Raw genomic sequence first — 21,481 nt, 5'->3', positions numbered from 1 at the left:
TTCCCTTGGTTTATCTGTATCTTTTTCATATTTATAACCAAATTGTGTGCGGTTTATTTGCTTTATCATAGATTGAGTCCTGTTTATCACTCAAATATGTTATAAATACATGAAAGGTTCCATGTTAACCCGTTAGAGAGTGAGCCCGCACATTTGTGAGCTGGAGTCTGGAAATATATGCTACAGCAAAGTCAATAGTCTCCAATGTGTTAAACTAGTCCATCAGGCCATCGATGGATCTCGTCACGTGGTCCAACGCTGCAATTTGAATTGATCTTTTGCTGCACATTCTCCATACCCGACATTCATAAGGGATAGGCCCTTAATACATGCTGTTGCCAAGTAGTGGAATACCTTCCCAGGTTACTATATTCGGACCTCATCTTATTTGGATGTGACTCGCTCCAGCATACATCACAGCACTCCTCTCGCCTAAAGCCCCTACTTCTATCAGACTCCGCTCATCCTCATCTGTCCACCTTCAACTGTCTCATGGTCCTCGAACCCGCTACGGTACTACTCTCCATGTTTAATACTAAACTGAAAACCTGCCTTTTTAATCAGTAGCAAATCATATCAATTTTTGTTATTTGTGATATATATTCCTTGTAATTTGTTAATTTATCCTAAAGATGTATCCAGCGCTTAGAAACAATGCATATTAAGTGCTTTATAGATGTTGTTTATTATTATTTATTATTGTCTTTTGTCCGGCATAGTATCACGAAACGATATCCATTTTAGTTATACATTAGAAATTGTGTAACCACAACTTGACATTTCCCATTTATATGTCCATTCACAAACGGCTCAATCATTACATAGCTTAAAGCTTCTTTTATCAGTTTTAGGTCTTAAAAAGTAACGTCTGCATGACTTTGATAAAAAAGTTTTTTTCATTTTAAAATATTGAAATATGACTTCTGCACAAATTAGGTTTATAAAGCTCCATCCCTTGTTGCACTCTGTCCAATCGCCATTGACCCCATTCAGGGGCGGATCCAGCATTTTTCGAAAGGGGGGGGCACATTTTCCCGTGGAAAAATTTGACAAGCAAAAAAAAAAAGGTTTTAAACAAAAATTAAGGGTATTTCGTGAAGGTCTTCTTTTTCAAAAGGGGGGAGCACACTTATGTTTTAACAGCATTTTTACATTACAAATTTTAATTGTGCCTATCAAAAGGGGGGGGGGGCAGGGGCCGGCCGGAACACCCCCCCCCCCCCCTGGATCCTTAGTGACCCCATTCATGAATCTGCCACTCAGCATAAACTTTTAAAAAAGATCTTTCAAATATCTTCATGAAAAAAAATAAACAAAAAAGGTAAAAAGAGTGAGTATCGAATTAGGTGCAGCGGACAACCCACCAGCATATGCTTGGTATCGGGTTTAAGTCCGTTAGCTTCAGTCTCAAACGATATCCACTACACTGCGGCTCACCCCGGGTAGCTGAAGGATCATTTTACTATATAGCATGCAGTAAAATTATTGCACCATCATTATGCATTGCATTGCCAGAGAGGGCGGCATAAATCAGGTCTAATCATTTTTCTGTCACAAAAATTGATCAACGTCAAAACTCTTATTATACGTACTGTCGATTAGATGGGAGAGGGTTTGGGGGCTTGGAGGCCGCGGTCCCCAAAATTTCAACCGCCAAGGGGGGAGAAGAAGGGGGTCAAAGTGAAATGTACTAAATAATTATATTGTCAAAATCACTATATCAGCTTTTTTGTATTCGAGGGGCCCTTTTTTCTAAGCGACTTTTTTTTTTTTTTTTTTTTTTGGGGGGGGGGTTCGCTTCATAGTCTATATATGTCTGGCCCCATCAAGCTTTTGGCTCAATGAGCCACTGCTCATGCGTGTTACACTTAACCCTATAAAAAGAGCCGGGTTATTTCGGTACCCCTCTCACATTCGGGGGGGGGGCGGACCTGAGATCTCGGCCTTCGATCGCGAGAGCGCCGCGAAAATTTGCACAGTGGTAGTGTGGGATAAAATCTACAAGGCTGTATGGTTATTTTTTTTAATAAGATTTTTCATTTAATGAATTAATTATGCTAATTTATGCATGAAACAAAACATTTGCTCTAATCAACTATCATACGGCCCCAAAACTGCTAATTTCTTTATTCACAGGCTCTTCGTATGATCCCGATCAAAAGTACTTAAAAAATTGTATCGCATTAATTTCTTATGTATTTTTTTGTTTTCCGATTTTTTGTTTTTTGTTTTTTCGAAGGAAATTGTTGCAGACTAAATTCTGATCATAAACAAGACAAAATCAATTAAGTTTAATCAGTAAAAGTAGAAATAATGATTCATTTATGAATTTTGGCTAAATACACAATTTGCATTGGATTGTACATGACTTCACGTTTTTGAGCAGTTTTGGGTCTGATATGCACTTACATAATGTTGCGTAATGTCGTAACCGATCGGTCTCAAAAGTTTTGCGAGGTTTGAAAGTAAAAAGTCAGCGAACGGCGCGGTTGAAAAATTTCGCGAAGGGATTTATCGTGAAAAGTGTAGAGGCCGCGGGGCTGGGGGCAGAATCCGCCCCGGGCCTTTTAGGGTTAAGGGGACACTTCTTTTTCCTCCTTCTTCTCCTCCTCCTCTACCGCCATCTCCTTTTCCTCATCCTCAACCATCTTTTTCTCCTCCTCATCCTTCTTCTTGTTCTTCTCTTTCTCTTCTCCATCTGCACCTCCTCACTTTTTCTTCTTCTCCTCGACCACCTTCTTCTTCTCCTCCTCCATCTCCTTCTCCTCTTCATCCTTCTTCTTCTTCTTCTTCTCGATACAAATTGATGCAAAATGAGCACAGTTGATCGTTTTAGAATGTGTAACCAAGCCGAATTTCGATATTGGGCAAATAAAAGTCTTTTATATTATTCATTGAATAATAGTAATATTACATGTACTAAAAGAATAAATATATCCTACAATAGAATTATTGGTGAGACGAAACCGTCTGATAAGGGTAATATCAGTGCGATTCTACAGTGCGTATCAAAAAAGTTTACATCTAGAAAAAAATCCTGTCAAATCAAACATTTGTAATATCCTGAAGATTTTTCCACATTTTAACATTGGTACAGATCCATTTAAGCAAATGACGAAAAATATTTCCGCTTGAGTGAGCACCACTTACTTTTGAAAAGTTAGTGAAAAGCTTGGAAAAAGTGTAGAGAAACAAGTATTAAATGAAATGTAGACCCATTTTAAATGATAAAAACTTAGTGAAAAAATGCTGGAGATATCCGAAATAAACTTTTGTTCAGATTCAGTTATGTCATCAGATCCAGCTGGCACCTTCAAAATTTATTTGGGGTACTGTGTGTATTATTTTCCAAAGGCAGCACCCAGTTTGGAAGATGTGAAAAAAAGATAAATGTAACCAAATAACCGGCTTAATTTTGTAGTGTATAAGTGAGACTCGTTTTTCTAACCTTTTTCAATTTATCGGGATCAATTTGAATTCCATTTGTAGTGAGTGGCCCTTTTTTTTACTTTTCAAATTTACATCAGCACCCCAGTAGAAAGAAAATCGTTCAGAGGGCCCTGGATAAAATTTCTCATTTCCCATATTATTTTGTATTTCTGATCATTCAGTAAATTAATACTGGGAACAATGAGATAAAAATTATAACAAAAGGATATAATTATGGTACAAGGGAAGAAGTATGTCCATTCACAAACGGCTCATTCATTACATAGCTTAAAATTTCTTAAATCAGTTTTAGGCCCGGGGGTACTTTAATTGACGAGTGGATACCATGGGTGTATGAGGTGTCCATAGAAACGCGTAAAAATTATCTCTTTTTCAAGACTGGGTGTCAAAAATACTAAAGGGGTATATATTTCGCTAGGAAAGCTACGTATTTATGGTCAAATTTTACCTCGCCAATAAAATGCTTTATAAAGGATGTTTTTTCCCCAACACTACGTGTTTAGTGTCCGATTTGAGCGAGAAGGAGGAGGGACGGTACCACTAGCGTACCTAATGGGGGGCAGGGGGCAGACTCCCCCCCCCCCCCTGACGAGTCACAAGCAAAAAAAAGAAGAAGCGAAAAAAAAAAGAAAAAAAAAGAGGAACAAGGAAAGAGAGAAAAAAGGGGGAAGAGGAAAAAGAAGACAGAGTTTGAGAGAAAGGGGAAAACAAAATCTGGACTGCAGACTGTCTGGAAAAAAATTAATGATAAACTGTCGGGCACACGGGGCTACTCCAACTGATTCGTTTTTTAGTTCCACCATCTTTGTCGGTAAATGTCAATTAAACTGTACACTTTTATTGATAAATTGTGATTTTTACGCAATGCGACTTTTAGAGCTCTCTGAACCGATATTGAGGATGGACTGGGCTGACCAGGGACAGGTAAAAAAAGGTAAAGAACAACATTTTTAAGTAATATAATTATAACAATAAAAATTTCGCTCGCGCTCGCATCAATTTTTTAGTTGGATACCTAAAATAAATGTCTAGTTTTCAGGATGAAATGTCAAAAATTTTCAGCTCGCACTTCGCGCTCGCGTCAATTGATTAGTTAGAAACCAATTTGTCCACGGTTACAAAAAGTGCTTATAATATTCAGTCGGTCTTGCTGAATATCAAAAATTTCAGCTTGCAATTCGTGCTCGCGGCTGTTTGGGTATATCCATCATGTTCATAGTTAAATGTAGTGCTTAGAATGCCCGGTTTTCAGGTCGGAATATAAAAAATATCAAAAATATATCATTAGAAACCGATTTATTCACGGTTACAAAAATTGCTTAGAATATCAAGTTCTTAAGTCGAGATATCAAAAATTTCAGCTCGAGCTTCGCAATCGCATAAAATTCTATCCTGTTCATAATTAAATGAAGTGCTTAGAATGTAAAGTTTTCAGGTCGAAATATAAAAAAATTTCATCTCACGCTTCGAGCTAACACCAATTAATTGTTTTTAACTACCATCTTGTTCATAGTTAAAAAAAATGGTGCTTAGAATGTCCACATTTCTGGGGGAATATCACAAATTTTCAGCTCGCTCTTCGCGCTCGCATCAATGAATTATTCCGTTAGGAACCAATTTGTTCATGGTTACTAAAAGTGCTGCTGCAGCTGAGAATATCGAGTTCTTAGGTCGGAATAGCAAAAGTTTTAGCTCGCACTTCGCGCCCGCAAGACTGTTTAGATACCCATCCTGTAAAACTGCTTAGAATGTCTAGTGTCCACTTAGGAATATCAAAATTTTAGCTCGTGCTTTGCGCTCGCACAATTTATTAAGGAAGATACCCATCCTATTTATAATTAAGTGCACAAAATGTATTGTTTTGGGTCTAAATTTTTAGAAAATTTCAGCTCGCACTTCGCGCTCGCAATTATTATTTTTATATTATTTTAGTGTAAATTGTTAGGCACGTGCAAGTGAAAGTGAAGAATTTTGGGGGTGGGGCTTGTCAATTTTTTTGTGAACAAAAATGTCCCCCTTGAAATTCCTGGAGGACTGCGAGGTGCCCAAATATCCTCGTGTATTGGTAATTTTATGACCGAATGTATAATTTCTGCACGTTGAACATCATGTAAAAAGGCTAAATAATAATTGAAAAAATGTTCGCTCGCTTTGCTCGCTCGAAATTTAAAAACTGTGATGTTGATATTTGGGCAATGATTATCAGCCCCCACCCTTGAAAATTTTTCGCCTATACGTCCATTCCTACTACCCCCCACCCTTGCATATCCTTGTCGCTTGCCCCCCCCCCCCCCCCCGACGAAATATGCCAGGTACGCCACTGGACGGTACTAAACCCAATGTAAGTAAAAGTAAAGCCGACGTCGGTGACTTAACAATTAAAATATCGCTGAACTTGATTGGGGTGTCAAATTGAGGGAATACTTGTGCAGGGTACGGTTGTGTTTCCAATACTTGTTACGGGTTGCAGTTTCAGAACATGGAAAATACTTTTTAGGGTGCTTTGCGAAACCCCATGACGCGCAAGGTATCCACTTTTCAATGGAAGCCCACCCCCCTCTTGGTTTTAGGTCTTAAAAGGTACATTCTGCGTGACTTTTTTTTATAAAAAAGTTTTTTCTTCTTTTTAAAATGCTATTGAAATATGACTTCTGCACAAATTAGGTTTGTTAAGCTTTCACCCTTGCTTCAATCTGTTCAATCGCCGCTGCCCCCATTCGTGAATCTGTCACTTTTTTTTAAAGCTCACAATTATTATGAAAAAAAAGGTAAAAAGAGTGAGTATCGAATTAGGTGCAGCGGACAACCCACCAGCATATGCTTGGTATCGGGTTTAAGTCCGTTAGCTTCAGTCTCAAACGATATCCACTACACTGCGGCTCACCCCGAGTAGATGAAGGATCATTTTACTATATAACATGAAGTAAATTATTGCACCATCATTATGCATTGCATTGCCAGAGAGGGCGGCAAAATCAGGTCTAATCATTTTTCTGACACAAAAATTGATCAACGACAATACTCGTACGTACTGGCGACTATATGGGGAAGGGGTCGGGGGCTTGGAGGCTGTGGTCCCCTTAAGTTCCACCACCAAGGGGGGGGGGGACAAAGTGAAATGTATTATTTTCTAAATAATTATACTGTCAAAATATATCACAATATTAGCTTGAGTGTTAGAGGGCCAAGTAATTCGCTCACTAGCGACTTTTTGGAAATTTTGCTTCATATCTGGCCCCATTAAACTTTTGGCTCAATGCGCCACTGCTCATACGTGTTACACATAAGGGGGCGCTTCTTTTTCCTCCTCCGCCATCTCTTTTCCTCTCTTTTCTCATCCTTATTCTTCTCCTCCTCCTTCTAGCTTGTACTTGTTCTTCTTCTCCTCCTCCATCTTTTTCCCCATTCTCCAACTCCTCCTCTTCCTTCTTCTTCTTCTTTTTCTTTTTTTTGTCTTCTTCTTCTTCCTGTCCTCCTCCTTCTTGGGGCATCGATACAAATTGATGCAAAATGAACAGAGTTGATCATTTCAGAATTGTGTAACCATGGTAACCAAGCCGAATTTCGATTTTGGGCAAATAAGAAGACTTTGAAATTTTGAAAAATTTGAAAATTCCCACTTTCAACTGAAGAGAGATATTTTCAAATATTAGAGACCTTTGAATGTAGTATAAGGTATATTAGAATGTGTCGATATGCTCCCCGAATAACTTTGACAACTTAAAGAATGTTAAGTATTCAATGCAAAAATATGTTTGTAAAACATCGGAAAGCACTATAAAACCAATATACTTGACATTAGAATATTGTTGAAAATACATTCTTTTTCAAGATTTTGACGTTTTCCATGTTAAAAAATTATGTTTTTTAAAATTAAATCTAGGATAGTTTCTCACCCCCCATCCGAAACTTGGATCGACATCCATGACTCTATCTAAACTATCTTTTTTTTCCGGGGGGGGGGGGCTTCAGTCCCCAAAACTACCCCCAAAGAACCACGTATGGGTAAAATAATCTTCCGAAAAAAAACAAATCATATCAAATTCTGCGACTATTCAAAAGGGACTTTTAAGGTAGGGTAGTTAAGTCAGGTTTGGGGTGTAGTTCGGACTTTATATATGAGGCTTTTACTAGGTCATTTATGAAGTTGTTGAAATTCATGAGAACATTGCTCACACTGACACCCCTGAAAAAAAATATATTAATTTAGAATGAATCACCCCTGTCCGTGATAATCACCTCGCGTGCCGATCTGCCATTGCGAAGGCCACTTCTATCACGAATTGCGGCTAAATAATTATTTTATCAACCGGGATTTTTTTCAGACTTGTGTTGTTGAAAAGGGAGCAGCTCTTGTGCCAATCGAAATATCGGCAAATCGGGGTCGTCACCCTTGACTCTGTTAATAAATAAAAGCCATTCTCAGCGAATTTATGTTTTCTCTCTCTTTGGATGATCTTGTTGGGTCTATTTCCGCAAGGATGTTGATGACAGGAAGCAAGGTTATGGACGTTTGCACTAGTTCAGTCAAGGCGTGCATCCATGTACCCGGGGAAATTGTATTTTTGGCTCGGTACAAACTTTGTTGACTACTTATTCGACTAGTTCGAGGGCTTGAAACGTGTCGTCATAGCGGAGGAGCGATAGATGAGCACATTTTATTTGAATCCTCACAAGGATTCGTTTGTAAGAGCTAGCGAACAGGATAGTACAATTACTATCTTAAGATGATTTTCTAATGAGATTCAAGTGTTTTTGTGAACATTGTCTCCTGCGGTTGGTATCACCCCATGGTCCATGGTCACCCTGACCATGGTATCCCTGATTGCGTAACATTGACTTCCCGGATATGGGTTAGAGAACAACTAAAGGAAACTTGTTATAGTGGCTGATTCGTATAAGACTTGCTCATGAAAGAAAAAGTATGGGAATTTTAACGTTTATCTCGAAGTCCGCCATTATTGGCCTACTGCATTATTGATTTTGGAAGCCGTGACTCTTAGCTAATCTGTTATCACCAACTTAATGTCTTATTGGCCCACTGATCCGTTTGTTACCGGAAGGTCGTCACGGCATATACCCGCAACCCATGTCTGTCACTAATCGCAACAAAGTAGAGACGCCAAGTCTGAACCAAGATGACATCTTTGCCTACATTTATTTCATATTTGAAATCTAAAAAAAGAATCCTCAGGTAAACAAGACCATTAAACGAGCTATTCCACATCACATCACCAGGCTCCTCATCTATTTCATACTCTCCCGCAGACTCGAGATTAACTACCCTTGATTTTGAGGTGTAATAGCTTTCACCGGACGAGCTAATCACAAGTCTTCAACATGCCTGGAACTAATTGGACTAAACTGTTTCACTGTCTGCTCATTCTTGTTGTCCTCTTGCATGTGAGTATATTTATCATAATTCATTCTTTATTGATATTTGATGTGCGGAAAAAATATGTTTTTTCAGTGTCTACTTTTCACAACGCGTTTGCTAGCTAAATCTGCAACAATTAATTAGCTTTAACCATGTAAACATTGCAGTAAATGTGAAATTTCAGGGGACCTTTTTTATTTTCCGGGGCACTTTTTAGCATTTCGGAGGCGAAATCTTCGCTAGCCCCCATGTAACCCCCCCCCACTGGTGTTTGTGTGTGGGGGATGGGGGGTTCTCCCTGTGTAACCGGTTTGACTCATTCCTCCACATCCAGACATTAAAAAATTGGATTCAATCAAAAGTTTCTCTGTCATAAATTCTACAAATTTGAAATATTCTATAGGCCGGCTACATTTCATATGGCCAATAAATAATTGGTGCGTATATTGGCTCTCTTCATCAACAAAGTACTACTGTGCATAACTTTTCGACATTAAAATGCACATTTTTACTTTTTATTTTACGTTCAAGTTTGATGAACTTGCAGCGTTAAGCGTGTTTGAATTCATGCAACGTTTATTAAAATCGACGTTTTTTTTTTTTTTTTTTTTTTTTTTGGGGGGGGGGGGAATAACCGTGACCATAAACAGTCTTGACGGTACACATTATTGATCACGAATTGAAAACTTCAATGAAGTTTTTTTATAGGACCGTCGGTCAAAGAATAGTTCATAGTTGATTTTCTGCGGTCTTGCTATTGTTTCCATGTCTAAAACACAATGTGTTAAGAAGCGATACCTGGAAGGGAAAGGGAAATGATTAAGGTACCTAAATCTATTTTCTTAATGAGCGCTTAATTCCTGTCTTGTCTGTTTTTGTTCTGGCTCCTGACCTACATCTACACTTTGAAAACCCACTCAATTATAAACAATCAAACCCATTTTATGTCTTTCTAGAAACTTTGACCGGAGTTCTTGAAGTGATACATTGGAAATAGAAAGAGGCATATCCCGTCCATATCATATTTTAGCCCCAAGTGTGCAAGCATAGAGCTATTACAGATGGTGCAAGTGTGTCATTTCTTTTACGATAATCATGGCAATTGCCCCCGCAGACATGGCAAAGTTATGTGTTGGGTTTTTCTTTTTTAGCTTGTCCTCCATCTATGAAAAGTTGAATTCATAAGGGAATATCTCGCCCCTTCTTCAGATAATATCCACCCGGTGTTGGGGGTGTTTATCGGAAGATGTAGAGAAAACTTGAAGCTCCTCTTCAGGCAAGAAAGCTGTTTTCTGCTTCACTCTAAAAAAAAAAGAAATTTTAAACCAACCATTGAAAGGAATGAGGAGTGAAAACCTTGTCTAAATGTTGCATTTACCACTTCACATGGTTCGAACCAACACTTCAAATGTTGGATTCAGCTCTATGCAAGGTTGGATGTAACATTTGGATAAAAGTTGTCACTCCTCCAACCTTTCAATTGTTGATGTAATAATTCATTTTTTAGAGTGTTGTCTGAACTAATTATGTCAAAAAGGTGTGTCTGAACACTTCTCAAAGTTTTGAGTGCCGCGTCTTCTCTGTAATTCTTGATCCACCATCGGCATACAAACTTTCTAACAAGCAAAGTCAGAACTACGAGTTTGTGGGTTATTTTTGGAATAAGTCATCATGGTCACAGTGCACAAAATAATGACTGAATGACTGTGCAGAACGAAGGAAGCAATGGCAGAGGTTTGGGGCATCCCCCAAAGAAAAAGAAATAATGAGATAAGAAAGGAAAAGGGGATGGATAATGCGCCACTGGACTGAAGTAAGTGACTGATCGAGTCACATCATAATCTTCCTTCGTGTTATGAATAAGATGACGCCAATGATGTCTAGAGCGTTTAAACAAAAGCGAGAATTCAGATAACAGACAGTATATTGGCATACAGAGCAAGATTACTGATGTTTATGTTATATAGGCTTATTTTATCAATTCATATTATATTCGTCGACCTATCCGAATTATATGGCTTTACAAAATGCTAATCGATGATGTCTCCCACTCACTATTTCTTTTGTGTTTTATTGCTTGAATTGTACAATGTTTCACTTTTTACAGATTAGACAATAAGGACCAACTTGACTGAACCATAACATATTAAAGCAATGGTAATTCCACATTTAAGGAAGAAATAAAACTTTTTTTTACAGGACAATGAGGAGAAATATGGAATATTTCATTCTTCATAATAGAAACACAAAAGAAATAGTGAGTAGTTCCATCATTTGTATACCGACCAGGATGTGCATATAAATGTTTTGTGGAATTAAGCGAAACTTCGAAATGCCATAAATTTCTTATATTACATCTGATTTCTATGAAATTTTCAGTGTTATGCTTGTTGGATTTTTCTCTATTTATCGAAATCGGCTTTTCGTTGGGGATGGACTTTTCCTTTGATATTACAAAAAAAAAACCGGTATCATTTAAGCATTTTCTTTTTATTTCATCCCTCTAGATTGTCAAAAGGTGTGATGGAAGAGTGGTGTTGTCTCTAAGACTTGGTCAGTTTCTCAATCCAGTCAGCAGGTTATATGGTAATAATTGTTGTAACTTCAGGGAAGGGCAATGTGGTCCGTGTTACTACGAGTTCCAGATCTGCGTCTCTCACCTTTCAAGGTATGATCATTGTGTGACATGTTCATGGGCGTTGATGGGGGGGGGGGGACCATATTTTTCCAAATACTGTCCCTAGTACATATTTCAGTGCATTATGATTGTTACAGTTTTTCATGGTTAAAATGCGCAGATTTTTGTGACAGGTGCTCCATCCACTGTTAAAAAAATTATTGGGTAAAATTTTAACCAGCACGAGGGTAATTATCTGTCCAACCTATTTGGGCATGTACTTTACCCATTGCGGGAAGCATATTGTCCACTAAGGTTAACAAAATAAGCAGCAATTACTTTAGAATGGGCAAAATATTCATCACACTGGATAAATAAAAATGCCCCAAAAGAAATGCCCAATGTTGGTTGGACACATAATTACCCTCATAGAGTATTTTACCCAATATTTTTTAGAGTGCACCGCCTACTGTCTGTGCATAATTGCCCATGCGAAATATTGTTATATTCGAACATAATGTTGATGTTCAAAATGGAATAATGATAATTAATAAAACAAGAAAGAACATGAAGCGCCAGTATTAGATGAAAGAAATACCAGATTGTTTCTAGAAACGTAATTTATTGAATTAATCTCGGGAGGGTCGGCGACACATAAGCATGTCAGTGGCGCCGTCCTAGCTACCAAAGTTAACTCAGTAAACGTTTGACTATCCTGGCATGCCTGGAGCAATCCTGCACCCTATAGGTTTAAAAAAAAAACAGGTGCAAAATGCAACCTTGCTTCCTGTTTGCATCTGAAATTCACCTTTTAGGATGTTTTGCGTCCCGTTGCCTCCCTGAACTGCTGAACGGTACATTTATGCACCTTTAATTGGTGCAACATTGGCCTATAGCTAACTGCATTCTTGAGGTGTCAAAAAAAATCTTCTCAGGGTGCACAGGCCTATGGGAAAGAAAGGCCCCCATTATTGCATTTGAAGGGTGCAATTTTTTCTTAATGTATACCTTTTATATGTCAGGAATGATATCGGATAGAATCGCAGCATATTTTAAAGAAGAAAATATCATGATAGCAGAAAAGGGAAAGTAATAAACGATTAAATAGGATGAAGAAGTGAGAAAGGGATGATGCATATAATAAAACAGTTATGTAGTGTAAAGTCCGGGAAAATTCAAACATTTATAAAGACCATAAATTCAATAAAGGTGACCCACTTTAAATTGTCAGTCATTCACTTTCAAGAAAATGTTTACTTTGCTAATGGAATTTAAAACTACTCAACCTAAACAATCTGTTTGAATGACATGTCAAAGGAGTTCAAGATATCACCAACATATTCATATTAATTATTTTACGTCAGACATGTTAAAAAAGAATTATACGTCAAATGAATTTCGACTTATTTTCATAAACATAATGGTGATGATGATATTAGGCATGTGTGTTCGGGCGTTAGTCTTTGGATTAGAATGTTTCCCAGTGGCCAATTTTCCGTCAACAAAATTAACAACTAGGCTTGAGGAGAATTATAAATGTCAGACATGAATAAAGAGGGAAAAAGAAGAGAAAGGGAAAAGAAATGTTTCAATGGTTACCGATAAAATGTGATGCATGGATGTAGAGGAAATAAGAAACACATTATACTCCTGGCAAATTGACAATCTGTAACATTTTATTTAGTTAGTGAAATGTTGTATGTTGTCTGAAGAAATTTGCAGGCTAGCTGCAGCGTTAACATGAACTTTTTTTTCAAAATAATTATGATATTAAAAAAAGCAGTTATCGGTTGGGCCGGCTTACCAGCTTTGAATATGCAATTGCCATCATCAATTTCAAAGGTGATTACAATCGATATTAAATTACGAGGCACTTTTTAGCAAATGAAGCCCTAAATTAGTTGCATGTGAGATATGACTTTGACATTCAGCCTTCAGAGCTTCAAAGGTGCATTGTTCTCTCTTTCTTTGTTGCAGATAATCATGATCATAATCATATAATTTGTTTTTATGTACCTTTCAATTTTGATTGGTTATCTATTTATTCATCTTCTTCGAGGACAGCTGAACCTAGCCGCGTGCCACCTTTTCTGTAAACGTGTACAAATGCATGAACACAGTGGCGTAACTACGGGGGACAAATTATATTACATAAGAATTATTTTCATAACTTTATGGAACATAGATTGGTTAGAGCCTATGTGTTCATCACGTGCTTGACGCTCGCATTAGATGACAATGGTGAGATATGCATGCTCTTCATGAATTCCTAAAAAAATAGCCCCTAAATTTCCCTGTTTTGGGGTCAATATAAAACAAAATTCAGCTCGCGCTACGCGCTCGCATTGTTAGTCTAGTGAGACAGGTACGTATCATGATTACAAAATTAGCTGATAATGTCCCTTTTTTCTTTCTGAATATGAAAAAATTACAGCTCGCACTTCGCGCTCGCGTTATTTGATCAGTGAGATACATATCATTTTAATGGCACAGTCCTTACAATGTCTCTATTAGGTCAGTATCCGGCTTTTGAGCGCGCTTCGCGCGCCCACTGATTGACTCTTTTTTTTTTGCTGGTGCCCCCCAATGCCGTGAGCCTAGGTACGCCACTGCATGGTCTGCTACCAGGGCACTGGGAACGACTTTTTTTTACAGGGGGTGCTGTTTTTCATTTGACAAACAAAAATAAAAAAGGGGGTTGCAAAATTAAGGTGATTTCGGTTATTTTTTTTTAATTCATGATATTTAGCATAATCTACCATATTTCATGGGTCGCTGCCTATGGTGAATAATACATGCAGCACCCCCAAGGCCGTGCAAGCTACTTCCCCTCTCCTTATCTTCAGCTGAGCCCCCCCCCCCCCCCTTCCACAACTTTCAAAAACGTTCCGCGGCCCAAATTGATTTAATTGTTGATCCATATTCATTCTTTCTTTCATTCATTCTTCTCTTAAGAAGTGGTGCCTGGAGAAAAAACATTGATCCTCTTTCTCCATGTTCTCATCAGAACCGAGTAGCCAGTGGCATAACTACGGGGGATGTGCCCCCCAAAAGGGAGGAAATTAGAAAAGAGGGAGAAAGAAAAAGAAACGTAGTGGGCGAAGAAGAAGAAATTATTGTATGTGATATTATATTACGTAATATATATTATATCAAATTGCATAAGACATATTTTTCCATAACTTCATTACGCATAATTTGCTAAGGGCTAGTATGTGTTCATCTCTCCTGGTGCTGCTCGCATTGTCCGTTTAATGAGATAAATAATCCTGTTCAAGGGGATTAAATCCCGTTTACAAGCCAATATACACCAATATATTTCCTTGCACTTCGAACTATCATTATTTTATGTAGTGACATATGCTTCTTTTCATGACTAAATAAATTGATTGCCCCTTTTAAGGTCTGAATATAAATTATTTCCAGTCTAATCTGCTCTTCATGAATTTCTAAAAACCGTCTTTAAAATGTCCCTTTTTCTGGTCTGAATTTTAAAAAATGTTCGCTTCGTGCTCGCATCATTCGGTTAGTTAAGTACACAAAGTCTTCGTGAATTCTTACAAACAAGCCTTAACATGCCCCTCTTCAGGTCTGAATTTTGAAATTTTAAGCTCGCGCTTCACGCTCGCAATATTTGATTCATGAGAAACGTATCATGTTCATGATTCCAGTGACTACAAAAGGTGCTTCATGACTTGTGTTTAGGTGTAATTCCAAAAAATTATCAGCAAGCTCTCTGCCCTTGCATTTGATGACTATGGCAAGATATGTATTCATGAATTCCCACAAAATAGTCCTTAAAATGTCCCTATATAGGGTCAATATATACAAACATTTCAGTTCGCGCTTCGCGCTCGCGTTGTTTGTTTAGTGAGACAGGTATGTATCACGATTACAAAAATTTGCTTATAATATATTTAGGTCTGAGTGAGATACATATTTTTTTTAATGGCACAGTCCTTAAAATGTCTCTATTGGGTCAGTATACATGGCTATTCATAGGCGGATCCAGGGGGGCTCGAGCAGCCCCCCCCCCTATTGGCGGAGCAAAAAAAGGAATTTAAAAAAAAGGAGGGAAAAGAGAGGAGAAAAAGAAGAGGAAGAAGACGAGTGAATAAAATAAGATGAGGGGAAGACTTGGAAAATAAAGAGAATATTTCATTTCACTACTGGTATATAAAATTTTCGATCGCGCTTCGCGCTCGCTTTGCCTGTTAGGTGATTTTCATATCTTGTTCAATATGGAGTTTAAATATCAAATTTTGGAAGTCAATATACAAAACATATTTCACCTCGGAAATCGAACTTTCATTATTTTGTGTGATTTACAAATTGATTTTTAGAAAGTGCTCTATTAAAATGTCAGTTTTTGGTCTGAATATTTATCAGGTAGTCTACCTATTATTTTCGTGTATTCAATAAGTTTTCAAAATATCCCTCTTCAGGTCTGATTGTCAAAACGTATCAGCTAGCGCTGCACGCTCGCATTTTGATTGGTGAGTTATGTATGTCTCAATACAACAAACTATTTAAAATCCCCTTTCATGACAGTTTATAAAAAAAATTTGGCTCGCAATTTGCGCTCGCATTAATGGTTAAAATATATATCAACTGATGCATCCTATTCATAATTACAAAAGTGCTTCAAATGTCCAGTTTTCAGGCCATAATATCATAAGATTTCGCGCTTTCTATAGGCATTAATGAATAAGATACTAATTTAATAATTAAATTGTCCCTTTTGTTTCATGTCGCGTTTAGCGATTTAGCATTTTCATATGATGACATGTCCTAAGGATGTCCCGGTGCACGCTCGCATTTTGATTGGTGAGTTATGTATGTCTCAATACAACAAACTATTTAAAATCCCCTTTCATGACAGTTTATAAAAAAAATTTGGCTCGCAATTTGCGCTCGCATTAATGGTTAAAATATATATCAACTGATGCATCCTATTCATAATTACAAAAGTGCTTCAAATGTCCAGTTTTCAGGCCATAATATCATAAGATTTCGCGCTTTCTATAGGCATTAATGAATAAGATACTAATTTAATAATTAAATTGTCCCTTTTGTTTCATGTCGCGTTTAGCGATTTAGCATTTTCATATGATGACATGTCCTAAGGATGTCCCGGTCCTATGTCAAAACTCAAAGAAATAATAATGAAAGATGTCAGCTCTTTATTAAGTGCGATCCATATCCACCTCACAATTTTCCTACAAAGTGCTTGAAATATAAAACTGAAATTGACTCCTTTTTCAGGACGGAATATCAAATATTTTAAACTTGCGCCTCGCGCTCGCTTTGATTTTCATGATAAAATATGTATTTAGAATGCCTAGATTCTATGTCTCAATATGAAACGCGCGCGCATGTTTATTTAGATACTCAACTTGTTCTCTATTTGAATCATTATCCAGTTTTAGATCACAATATTAAAAATTTCTGCTCGCGCTTTGTCTGTTTGTGTTCGCATTATTAATGTAGGAAGCTCCCCTATTACTCATTCTTTTCATGATTTACAAAACATCAATAGTGTGTCCCGTTTTTTAAGTCTAAATCTTGATTTTTTTTCCGCTCGCGCACCAATTGTTTAGTTATACAGTGCGTCCCAGAAAAAACGAAACCGAGATTTAGCGATGATTTATCATAACTTAATCATATATAAAATAGACAAATGACCTACCAATGTAAAGCTTAGAATCTCCTCTTTCATCTGGTATTACTTAGATTATTCCTTATCCACGCATGATTGAGCAAAAACAATTTGAAGAAAGGATGCCAAAAACTCATTTGGCGGGGGGTATCTGAATTTCAAAACGAAAATCACATGACTAAAAAGTTCAATATCTTCTCTTTTCTTTGATACCTAAATCACAGTAAATGTTCAAGTAGTAAAAAAGTTATGATCCCTCGAAACAATGCTTGTATTTCCATAATTTCATTAAATAAACGTGTTTTCACCGGTTTCCCACTGAAGCTATCGCACGGTAACAAAAGACTTAATGCATGGCTGATCGTCAACAAAACGAAGTGTCGAGTGAGTTTGAACGCTAGCCTGTAAAACCTCTTCATTTTATGAAATTATTGAAATTCAAGCCTTATTTCAAATAACCAGAACTTTGTCATTTCTTGACCATTTTCTGTGATTGAGGTATCAAATTAAAGAGCAGATATTGAACTTTTTAAAAATGTGGTTTTCTTTTTAAAACCCAGATACGGCCCGCCAAGTGACTTTTTGGTATCCCCTTTTCAAATCGTTTTTGCTAAATTATGCGTGAATGAGAAATAATCTAAGTAATTTCAGATGAAAGAGGAGATTCTAAGCTTTAAAATGGTAGGTCATTTGTCTATTGTATTTGCGATTAAGTTATGATAAATCATCGATAAATCTCGGTTTCGTTTTCTGTGGGACGCACTGTATAGCTATCCTGTTTACGATTACAAAAATTAATTAAAATTTTCCATTCTTTATGTAGAAATGTCAAAAATTTTCAGCTCGCGCTTCGCGCTCGCATCATTTTTTGTTGAAATATGTAATGTCTTCATGGCTAAGTGCAAGCAGTCTTTAACAGGTACCTTTTTCGATCAGTCCAAACGTATATCAAAAATTTTCTGCACGCGCTTTGTGTTCGCATTATTAATGTAGGAAGCTCCCCTATTACTCATTCTTTTCATGATTTACAAAACATCAATAGAGTGTCCCGTTTTTAAGTCTAAATCTCGATTTTTTTCCGCTCGCGCATCAATTGTTTAATTATATAGCTATCCTGTTCACGGTTACAAAAATTAACTACAATTTTCCATTCTTTATGTAGAAATTTCAAAAAATTTCAGCTCGCGCTTCGCGCTCGCATAATTTTTGTTGTTGTTGAAATATGTGACGTTTTCATGGCTAAGTGCAATCATTCCCTAACAGGTACTTTTTCCGATCAGGCCAAAACGTATATCAAAAATTTCTGCTCGCGCTTTGCGCTGGCATTATTAATGTAAGGAAGATCCCCAATTACTCATCCTTTTCATGATTTACAAGACATGAATAGAGTGTCTCGTTCAGTAGATCTAAATCTCGAAATTTTCCGCTCGCGCTTCGCGCTCGCATCAATTGTTTAGTAATATACCTATTATTTAAGTTACAAAATGTGCTTAGAATTTCCATTCTTTCCGTAAAAATGTCAAAAACTTTCAGCTCACGCTTCGCGCTTGCATTATTTGATTTTTAGAATATGTAACGTCTTCATGGCTACCTGCATGTAGTCTTTAATAGGTACCTTTTCATCTGTTCATTTCTGCTCGCGCTTCGCGTTCGTAGTAATTATTTAGTTGCATACACATATTTTTCAGGATAGTAAACATTGCCCAGAATTTTTAAATTTTAGGAAAAAATACATAAGATTTCCAAAAAAAAATGAGCTCGCGCTTCGCGCTCGCATTATATAAATATTGATTATGATATTATATATTTAGGTTGATTTATAAGAATAAAGCTAACAAGTGAATATTGGACTACCTCAACCAAATATCATGATCTTCGAGCGGCCGATCGGGGAATATATGGCTGAAAAAAAAATCAGCCTCCCCCTATTGGCGAAGGCTGGATCCGCCCCTGCTATTGAGCGCGCTTTGCGCGCTAAATAAGTGACTCAAATATTTTGCTCGTGCCCCACGGTACACCACTGCCAGTATCTATTCTGATAATATAACGCTTTGATGCTATATCTAAAGACTCGGAAAAATACAGGTGAGAATTTTTTTTTTCATTTTATCCGTAGTTTCCGCTATTCGTCAACTGGCGATCCATTATGTGACTACGGGAGATGGCATTCTGGAATAATACAACCAGGGGCTGAACCTTTTTATCTACCATCAAGATTCCCAAGTGGTCATTCGAATCCAGTGCAGATCAACATTCCTGATTGGAAGGTAAATTGGTATCTATTATCCAATAGCGAGTTTTCGCACGGCGACGTACGGATCGAGGATTCAAGAAAAGAGAAAATATATTGTCAAATGCCCTTAGTGACAAACAACAATCAAGAAGTCTTTTTCGAAAAATTGATGAATCAAAACAGCAGTTTAGTCCTTTCTTGACTCCGGACAAATGACATACATGTATTTGCATTTTTTTGGTCAGTTCCGAAGCTTATAAATGACGAAACTGCTGTTCCGGTTCACCATTTTTCGACAAAGACCTCCTAACTGTTCTTTGCCATTTGACGGGCATTGTCAATGTATTGACTATGTTCTTGATTCCTCCATACGCGAAAACTTCATGATAAATCTGTTGACAAACATTTCAAACGATACCTTTACGCATATTTTATTTCAATAGGAATCTTTTTTTTCTCGAAAGACTGAAACTTTCAAGAGATATACCAGACATAGCAACTAGTAATGTATGATCACAGCGGCCGGTCAGATGAACACGACGTTACCAGGAAGAACCAAATGATAATCGTGTATTTTTAGGGGAAGGGCCCTTTGTATTGATATATATAAATACCATACTAAAAATCAATAAGCTTCTCATTTAAGCACGATCAATCTTCAGAAAGAGAGAACGTGCGAATCGTTGTCCACAATCTTCCCTTTATGTCCAGCTTAAAATTCGATGACAGATGTGCCCATCGTCTCATTCATTATCTATTTTAAATTGCTTTGTACTTTTTAGTGCCACAAGATGATCCGAGCGACATTCTCGCTGTCTTTTTAAATATTGTTCTATTGCTAGGTCAGATATGCACTCAGAACGTCATGCTTCATGTCAGGTGCATCCGTTGTCAAGGCAACGAGTTCGACGGAAATGAAACGCGACAGGTGTCATTATATAGGTGATAGCTTCCGGGCCACCTGACTCGTCATTGATTGGTATACCAGGCGCTAATTTTTTGTTAATGGCTTAAAGGACATCACTTGACTTATAGAACATGACAGTCAAAAGTTATAAATTTTGTGGGGGTTAAAATATTAATTGTTCTGACTCGTGATAATTAGATGCCAAATTATCATAATTTTTTATGAAGAATAATGAAGGAACTAGAAAAGCTTTAAAACAGATTGTTGATGATAGTCGCTACTGTCACATAAACGTTGTTTGTTTTGAGGCGGCTCCCAGCAGCATGTTAAGGTACATAAAAGGCCTTTTTCTCTAGTTTTTTTAAAATGTTTTCTCGACGTGTTCCGTTTATGCCAGTATTTAATCCACATTTACTGCTATCCTGTGAAGAAAATGAAAATGTCTAGTATCTCATTAGCGGTCTTTCTGGTTGTCACACATCAAGTATTTAGTCTGTCCGAGAACCGCTTTCGCCCCATTCCTCATGAACGGGGCCTTCTCACCCAGTTAGCCAGAGCTCAGGCATCGAACCCCCGACCTGATAATCAATCCAAGTGGTTGCCCGTAGGAAGGGATCGTAGTGTGATTAACCGAATAAGAATGCGACGAAGCGAAGAGAAAAGAAGAGATCAAAATAAGGTCAGTTTGTTGTGTATTCTAACTATTCGAAACGAATTGTACTGGGCAAAAAAAAATCTGCGAACAATTTAGTTTTAGGTCAATTAGGTGGTCAGGCAAGACTAGGCATAATAGCTTGCAGAATGTGACATGCTTTATGCTTTAATTAGTCGTCACAACCCGCTCCATACACGGGCTAGATCGGATGGGGGGGGGGGTGGCTGCCGTGTGGTCATTGTCCCCCTCAGACCCCATTTTGTATCTTATTCATTTTAGGGGCACAGTAAAACTGGAATGGCGATGACCTTTGACCTCCGACTTTTTGCTTGCCAATTGGCTGAAAATGTGCATTGCCCCCAACTTGTCAATCCTGGATCGACCCCGGGTGTTATTCTGAGAAATGTTACGAAATTCCGAGCTTTTTATAGCATTTCTCAAAGGTGAAAAAAAGGAAAAACGTGTTACAAAATAACAATGTGTTTTTCAATAACGTTTTTTAACATCCATACAACAATGTATTCGTGGTAAAACTTTCCGACCTCATCTCTGAAATGTTATGCAATTTAATGCTTCCTAAAAA

The 21,481-nt window shown here is 37.4% G+C and overlaps 1 long non-coding RNA gene across 1 annotated transcript; it reads left to right on the top strand.

Annotated features, from left to right (window-relative positions):
* Window positions 1-8,545: 8,545 nt before the first annotated feature.
* LOC135154151 (uncharacterized) lies at window positions 8,546-20,895 on the top strand. The gene is made up of 3 exons (XR_010293567.1): window positions 8,546-8,853; window positions 11,335-11,495; window positions 19,220-20,895. It is a non-coding gene; the product is annotated as an uncharacterized LOC135154151 (long non-coding RNA).
* The last annotated feature ends 586 nt before the right edge of the window (window positions 20,896-21,481 follow it).

The sequence above is a fragment of the Lytechinus pictus genome, chromosome 5 (assembly GCF_037042905.1).
Source record: "Lytechinus pictus isolate F3 Inbred chromosome 5, Lp3.0, whole genome shotgun sequence".
Lineage (NCBI taxonomy): Eukaryota > Metazoa > Echinodermata > Echinoidea > Temnopleuroida > Toxopneustidae > Lytechinus > Lytechinus pictus.
The sequence above is the reverse complement of the archived record's forward strand: the minus strand, read 5'-3'. Positions and strand labels throughout refer to the sequence as shown.